The following is a 7,008-nucleotide window of genomic DNA, read 5'->3' as shown; positions in this document are numbered from 1 at the left end:
ATCAGCTGGAAAACTGTCCGACTTGAGAGCGGATTTTTGTCACCGCCCTCGGCTGCTCTCGTCCACTTTACAGGTGAGGCGCAGTTCATCTCGAACGAGCCTATTGTTGGAAACGAACCATGACGTATGTGGAGAGCTCCCGCGGAGGTGTTAATGGATCTAATTACAATATGAATAGCAGCGACGCCTCTCCTGACCAGAGAACGTCTGACCTGGCTGAAATTTCCTCACTCACTATTGGATGAAACCACTACTGTTAAACAAGAAAAGTCACTCCTGATTGGTTGGCAGGTCTGTCATGGGTTAGGCTATTGGTCACCCTGGGCCATTATTATAATAATAATAATTTTATATATACACTGTAAAACTTTTTACTGTAAATTTACAGTAATATACTGGCAGCAGCTTCGCCAGTAAACTACTGTTTATTTACAGTAAGCATACTGTATTTTAAAACTACAGTACTTAACTGTAAACAGGTATACAGTTACTAACTGTATTACATGAATTTACAGTAATATACTGGCAGCAGCTTCGCCAGTAAACTACTGTTTATTTACAGTAAGCATACTGTATTTTAAAACTACAGTACTTAACTGTAAACAAGTATACAGTTACTAACTGTATTTAAATTTACAGTAATATACTGGCAGCAGCTTCACCAGTAAACTACTGTTTATTTACAGTAGGCATACTGTATTTTAAATTTAAGGTGCTTTACTGTAAATAGACATACAGTTTCTTACTGTATTATTTGAATTTACTGTATTTTACTGGCAGCTGCTTTGCCAATATTACACTGTAAATCTAAAAATATGTTCAGGTTTTTTTAAATTACTGTAAATAAACATATTATTGAATTTGTTTTACATTTATACAATGGTGTTGGCAGCATAAAGAAATCCTATTATAAAAATCTCAGAATATTGCAGCTTTAAACTCTACCTTAGGGATGACTGCAGAAAAATAATCAGTCCTAAATAACAATGAAAAAAGGCAAGATTCAAAATCTAATTAACTCTTTATTTATACTGTAAATATCATGTGAGTATACGTACATCAGAGTTTGCAGTTTTGTGAACTGTATCAAAGCCGTAGCAGAAAAAGTTAACACCCGTTTTGCGGCGTGTTTGTGACGTTGAACATACGCACCAGAAGAAAAAAACAAAGGCACTCGTCTACGTGCAATGGAAAATGTGTCTATCATTTTCGATCTAAATCATCTGAGGCAGACTGACCCCGAGCTACAAGGTTGTAAAAGCAAAAGGTCCATATGAAATCAAACTTGCATTAAGAAAAACATGTTTTATGTGCGATCCCATGGAGAAAATTACATTACCCACAATCCTAAGCATAACAGCAATGTCTCTGATTAGTCCAACTCGCTGTTACCATAGACATGTTTACCGTATCCACAAAACCGCAAATGGCTAGAGCCTCTACCATTGAACATCTATGATAGTTTCTCTACACAGTATTGTAACCAAGTATTGTTTTAAAAATGTTTTTTGTGCCAAATCAAATGTTTTATAATCACCAAAACTAGTAACTCATCTTGTAGCTGGTTGGCTCAGTTCCAGGGTTAAAACTCTATAAACTCTATATATCAGCAATTTTTGAAACGTCAATGAAACACTTGAACTGGGGAAAAAGAAGTTCCCGAACCACCGTAAAAAAGTGAGAAGTCACTGTTGAGCTCCATGGAGTCACACACTATTATGCCAGTCACAATCCCAATACACTACAAACAGGGAAACTGCTGTATATAACTAAACTAAACAACACAAAATCAGTATTGGCCCTTTATCGGCATATATTGTTCCTTGATGATCGACAAATGGTATCTGCGCTTAAACAATACAATACTATGAGAAAAGATCAAACAAAGTCCCACTTGAAGTCGTTGAGCTTGCTGATTAGGGTGCAGACATGCGGGTTCACTGTTGATGGTTTCTTCTGGACCATCTTTCCAGTTTTTCTGCTGGGTGCCTGTCCACTGTATGCCTTTGATCCTCTCTCAGGATTAATCCCCATGCAGATTCTAAATGACAATGTAACAACACAAATGCTTTAGGTTAGTGAAGAAACGGTTAATTTTGTAGAACATAAAGACTTTCAGTGTAAAAGGAGCTACAGCTTAATTTGTATTTTTTTAGTATTATAGTAAGTAGTATTCAGCTACTAAACAAGTTTAAAAACTGTGTATTATTTATACCAATGTATAAGTACACATTCCAAAGGAAAAAAATATTTTAAAGCTTAATACAATTATTATATTATAAGTTGACTTTTTTCATCCTGTATTTGTGGAGAACATTTTATGAACATAAGAGCTGTGTTTTTATAGTATTATTTTAGAAAACTTTAATGAGGAAAAATATTATTGTTACACAAAATGTAACAATGCTGCTTGACGGTATACGCACAACCGGCACATACGGGTACTTCGCTAAAACTCAAGGCCGCGGATAGAAAACGGACGGTCCCATAGAAGTCAATGCAATTTGACGTGTGTTTGGATCATAATTTTGACAAATGTGTGTGGATTTATTTCTTGTTTCTTGGTTTGTTTTATACACGTCTAATGTTTATATTGTGACCTAGCCTGAACCTGAGCATTCACGATACCTTAATAAACTAAGTTTGAACGCCGCTGGTCCGGCCTATAGCCTGGAGCCAAAGCCAAATCTATCAGGATCTACTTTTGGACATGGCAAGAGGACAAATCGAAGACCAGAGTTTTTGGATGTGTTGTTGGTACAACAAACTACTCAGGAACCTTTCAGCATAGTTATTAATTCAAAACGGTTTGTTTAAAGTAAAAGTTTGGAGTGATTTACATTTCCTCTGTCGTTACGCTGTTGTCGTCTATGGGGAACGCGGGATCGTCTTCCCCTAAAAGTGGGCGTGAATCTGTTCAGAGACTTTCTATGACGTTGTGCCGGTTGTGCATATAGTTACAGGGCTGCCGCTACAGCGTGACGGGTGACGATAGGTACTTACGGTAAAGCAGCCTATTGTGTGCAGCACATTGTACACCAAACGAGCTGCGCACAACCAGACCTATGGTTTTGGTCTGGTTTCACCCAATCCAGATTTAGTGTCGCGAAAAGATGTCAAACCCCTAAGTATTTTTATTATTTTTTACATTTTAGTAAATGTATCTGCTTTTAGTACATCAGCAGCTTTAGCTACTGAAATTCTAATCTCGGAGCACTTAATCAATAAAAAGTCCATCCAGGTGTGTAATATGTGTGGGAAATCTCCTACCTCTGAATGAACTCCAATGAGCATGCAGCATTGTCCTGGTATTGCAGGTTAAAGTTGTAGAAAGTTGACATTAGAACAGCAAGCCCCAGCACAAAGGACACTCCCTCACTGACAACCTGGCCCTCTACGCTCACAAACCACCGCTGATCAGTCAGCAAAGTTGGACCTGAAAAAAAATATGAATAGTTAATAGAAATGGCAAAAATATGATTTCACTGTACATAAATTAATTTGATCTGAATTTATTTACATATCCACACGATTTGATTGTATGTCTTCATACGTATGGCTAAACAAAGTATTAGTTTTATCTATGGCATTGTGGCTTTACACAACAAATGCTAACCCTGATGACTTTCCGTCAGTGTATTTTCCCCTATAGCCCATGGCTTGTTAGGTGATGACAGCCTTTACTATAATGCACTGCAGAAAACCCTGTTTTTTATTGATGTGGCTATCTAAATTAGAGATGCACTGATTACAACTTTCTAGGCCGATTCTGCTTTCCGATTTTCTCTGAGTTAGGCCAGCCGATACAGATTTGAGCCAATTCCGATTTCATTTTTTCTAACCTTTACAGCACACACAAATATGTATTTTCTATCTTGTCTTTAATAGAACATTTTTTGAAGAGATAATCGATCGCTATACAATAGAACTATATAAATTACTCCTGTTGTGGGAAATTCATACACATCTAAAGTACAATTTTAGAACCATTTCCTTCTTTTCACATCCAATATCACACTATAATATAGCCTTGCCGTATAAAGATATTTCTCAAAACACACACGCAGGCCTGTTTGAATGTCAACAGTAACATTAACATTATAACATGAAAATGTAGACACCACAGAGAATATTTGATCACAGTTTGTATGTGGACAAGAAACTGACTTGCCTTCTCTAATATGGCTCTTTAAATGAGAGAACAAATTTGAAATATTGTCACACTTGACGATGCAAAAATCCACATGACAAGACAGTATTGTTTCATGGCCGACAAAATGACTTGTAGCATTAACGTTACCAGATGGCCTCTTATTTTTATCTGGGTGATCTCTATATACATGAGTTTTGAAAACAATTATGTTTCTGAATGTACGCTTACAATTAGGTAGGGCACATCTAAAGGATAGGTTAGGGACATTTCTGTGAATTTTCATATGTCGAACAAATGCAAATTTTGTGTCACAGTCATGACCACAAAGCTGACAAAGGAATATTTTGAAATGTTCGTTAGCTAAAAAAAAGAAGAAAAAGGTCTGTTGACTAAAGTTAGTTTTAGATGGAAAAGGAGCAAATATGAAGCCACCCAGTTTACAATAGAACCGTTTCAAATGTTCGTTAACAAAAAAAACGTCCGCCAAAAGTGTTTTTGAAAAATACACTTATGAAGCCACACAACTGACAATAAAACTAAAAAATAGATTGATAGGTAACACGTCAATATTATATCTTCGTTTGCACAAAAAGTCCAATTATCTAAAGTTATAGTTTTAGAAGTAAACCCAAGCAAATATGACTAAACAATGTTCATTAGCAAAAAAAAAAAGTCCGCCTAAAGTTAAAAAAAATAATACAAATAAGAAGCCACAAAATTGACAATGCAACTGTTTGAAAATAGCTAGGTCAATATTATAACGCTCGCTTCTTTTGCACAAAAGTCTGTTATCTAGCTAAAGTTATAGTTTTAGGAGAAAACACAAGTAAATATGAGACCACAAAAAAGCCTGTAAGGTTACAGTAACTTCAGTTTAAGAAGAAAAAAAGAGCAAATATGAGATTCAGCAGGGTTGAGGATGTTTCTGTTTTATTTTTAAAGAACGCGCTCCAAAATGTCTGTACTTCTAACGGTAGCTAGCTAACTAATTGTGTTAGTGGTAATGTTAGTGACCGTGACCTGTCAGTTAACATTAGCTAACAACATCAACTGATGCTTAACTTTGCTAGCTAGCTAGCTAGCTTAACGTTAATGTTACTGAGTGATCTGCTGCCATTTATGACAAAAAATAAATCGATAAAACTATACTAATAACATTTCAAGGCAAACAAAAAGATTTTGAAACTTACATAAAAGTTGAAAAAACCGCTGAATCGCGTCCTCTTGCTGCAGCTGCTACTGTCCATGCGCTTTCCTTCTCAAAGACTGCGCATCACCAACCGAGTCCGTGAGAAAAAGTCACCGTGAGAAAAAGTGTCACGGATCTCTTGTGTCCTTCCCCCTCCCCCTCCCCCTCCCACACACACACGCGCGCACACACACACACACACACACACACACACACACACACACATACACACACACACTCATACAAATAATAGACACTCTTTGCCGTAAGATATAGTCCTGTTATATGCTAAATATTTTCTCACTAATTATTAGCTGCTAATCACACATATTTTCCCTTAAAGCATAATTTGGAAAGAGTAGCAACAGCGAAATGTGCTGCATGTCTTAAAATAGACTGGTCAGAAAAATAAATATGTTCAAATTCAAAGTGTAATTCCCGCTTTTTTCTTTATTTTCCCGAGATGCACTGCGATTAACAGTAAAGTCCTGTAATCTGCAACATTATGGAGATGGTGCTGTAATATCATTATTTTCTCCCAGAATGCATTGCCATTTACAGTATGATCCTGCATAACATTAAAACAGTAAGTTACTGTGAGATTTTAGCTGTAAATTTACATCAAAAGTTTACAGTGTATATTTATTTCATATATGCTATGTTGTATATTCATGTCGTTATCCTAAGGAAAATGATTTGCCAGGAGCGTGCCGTTTATTCAAAGATAGAGCTTTATTGACACAAAACACAAACCCAATCAGAAAATAACTGTACAAAGCATAGGAGACACACACAGCACACACAACAAATATCCCACAGCCTATCCTATCCTCCAGCACCGTCAACCCTAACCCGTGGACGCCTCTATCTAAGAGCTGTAGGCAACAGGCGGCATTCTGTCTGAATTCGGTCCATTTTGCAGACGTCTGTGGTGCATTGTCCTGTATTTCGGATCATCAGGTCTATGGTGGCGCACTTCCAAATGCCAACCTCACCCGCATCCAGTGTCTCGCTTCCAGCAGCTGTAAAATCAATCAATAAAGACATTCAGTACTGCGCGATGCGTATGGACACAACACATCTATGAATGCACCTGAAAAATATTCACATTGACCAAAAACAGATCTATTCTTACTCTCCTTTCTTCTTGACCGCCTCCGAGCTGAACGCTTTACAGCTTCTGCCCACGATGCCACATCTGGTTGTTTCTATCTGAAGCTCCTGCGTGCTGTCTCGTAATATGTCTCACAGGCAGCTGGAAAACAATTAAATGAGAGTGGTATGAATAAAAAAAAAAAACATAAGTCACAGTAAAATTAAACAAGGAAAGATGAAAAGGTAAAAATTACTTATACACAATGGCGTCAATATCAGAATCTGGTAAATCTGGACTTGCACACAGCTCCGAGCAAATATAGGTCACGGCCTCGTTATGAGGCAAGGTTAGTCTGTAAAAAATAGACTAATAATACCGTTAATAGATCGGTATCTATTAACTTATCTATGTCCTTATACAGCATAATGAGTGAAATTCATTCAATGAAAACATATTCTTTAAATCTTACCCTTGCTCCGGTTCGTAGTGCCTGCTACAGTTTGTCTCAGAGTTGTTAAGACGGCGGACTGCTCCCTGAAAATTACAAGACCAAAAAATACACTTTTATAA

General features: G+C 36.9%; 1 long non-coding RNA gene across 1 annotated transcript; it reads right to left on the bottom strand.

Annotated features, from left to right (window-relative positions):
• Positions 1–1,009: 1,009 nt before the first annotated feature.
• Positions 1,010–5,445, bottom strand: LOC114562208 (uncharacterized). Its single transcript, XR_003693454.1, has 3 exons — positions 5,344–5,445; positions 3,271–3,436; positions 1,010–2,041 (listed from the first exon to the last, which is right to left on the bottom strand). It is a non-coding gene; the product is annotated as an uncharacterized LOC114562208 (long non-coding RNA).
• Between the last annotated feature and the right edge of the window lie 1,563 nt (positions 5,446–7,008).

Source organism: Perca flavescens, chromosome 9 (genome assembly GCF_004354835.1).
Source record: "Perca flavescens isolate YP-PL-M2 chromosome 9, PFLA_1.0, whole genome shotgun sequence".
In the NCBI taxonomy this organism is placed as follows: Eukaryota; Metazoa; Chordata; class Actinopteri; order Perciformes; family Percidae; genus Perca; species Perca flavescens.
Note: the sequence above shows the minus strand (reverse complement) of the source record. Positions and strands in the feature narration are given on the sequence as shown.